This window comes from Mastomys coucha, unplaced genomic scaffold (genome assembly GCF_008632895.1).
Source record: "Mastomys coucha isolate ucsf_1 unplaced genomic scaffold, UCSF_Mcou_1 pScaffold8, whole genome shotgun sequence".
Lineage (NCBI taxonomy): Eukaryota > Metazoa > Chordata > Mammalia > Rodentia > Muridae > Mastomys > Mastomys coucha.
In genome coordinates this window covers 41,265,470-41,266,836 of record NW_022196914.1, presented here as the reverse complement: position 1 = coordinate 41,266,836, position 1,367 = coordinate 41,265,470, and the positions used below count along the sequence as shown (strand labels likewise).

General features: G+C 34.5%; 1 non-coding gene across 1 annotated transcript; it reads left to right on the top strand.

Annotated features, from left to right (window-relative positions):
• Positions 1–302: 302 nt before the first annotated feature.
• LOC116083971 lies at positions 303–421 on the top strand. Its single transcript, XR_004115955.1, has one exon. It is a non-coding gene; the product is annotated as a 5S ribosomal RNA (ribosomal RNA).
• The last annotated feature ends 946 nt before the right edge of the window (positions 422–1,367 follow it).

Sequence of the window (1,367 nt, the reverse complement as noted above, 5' to 3'; positions counted from 1 at the left end):
TTTTGGAGGGGAAACTGGGAATGGAGAAATTTACAGGTAAATAAAGAAAATATCTAAAAGAAAAAAAATAGAATACAAAAAAAAATTGCTTCATAAGGTAACTTTTGTTCTTGTAATTCAATTATACTATATCTTAAAAGAAACTCTACATTAGAAAAAAATAGAAATTTGTCCCTTACATTATGTTTATTAAAAGGCTTTGTTGCCAGTTTATGTTTTGATAATGTACTCAAAATTATATTATTTTTCTGAGTATATTGACCTTATAAGAACCAAACATCTCAATAAAAATGATTAAACCTGTCTACAGCCATACCACCCTGAACGCGCCAGATCTTGTCTGATCTCGGAAGCTAAGCAGGGTTGGGCCTGCTTAGTACTTGGATGGGAGACCACCTGGAAATACTGGGTGCTGTAGGCTTAAAAAGAATGATTAAACCTATTTTATTAGACAATAACTGAATTATTAACCTTGTGAATGAATCATATCCACAGAACATATGTTCAGGAATTCCAGACCTGTACCCTGAGGTGATATTGTGGTTTTGTTAGTATTTTAAAATATATAACCAAATACTAGTAATTACTGTGATACTCAAACTGAAGAGAAAAAAGGATAGGCATGCCAATCCATAATTGAAATATAATATGAAATGAAATATTTTTGCTACCCAGACTTTTTGCTGAAATGGTCCCCCCTAGTACGTTATTCCTTAATACCACTTATGTAAGATGCAACTTCTTTCCCTAAACATTTAAGATGCAAACCTTTTAAAAATCTTCTTGGTGTGTTTTTCACCACAGATTGTCTCTCAGACCCTGTGAAGGGGTCTATAGGAGAGGAGGGGGCATAAGTCAGTTGGCATTTTGCTCAAAGTTGTAAAACTATCTCCCGTCAGAAAACTTTGAGAATAAAAGACTTTTCCTTTGAAGGAAACTAGTCACCACTCATGGAAGACCTTTAGTTAGTTGTCTTCTATGCGGCTCCATCCTTCAGCTCTTACTAGCTCTTCTTCTCTATTTCAATAGTATTGAGTAAAGCCTCCTTTGCCATTTAACCGTAGGAACTCAGAGCTTCCCTCGAGAAAAATTTTCCACATGAAAGATTCTTCTCCAGCATGGGAAAGTGGTTCATGAATGCACTCAATTAAATACAATTTTTGTTTTATTAAACAGTAGGGTCACTACAAATTCTAGGACACTAATATGATATGTAACAAGTTCAAATTAAAAAAAAAATTCTTTGCCCACCATAAGTATATCGTTGTGTTTTAGGCAGGAATGTATGTGTTTCGATTTGCTCTTGACTTTGTTTGTGCTATGCCTATTTTCCTATGGAGGAAATGCACTTAGCATATGAGCCCGGT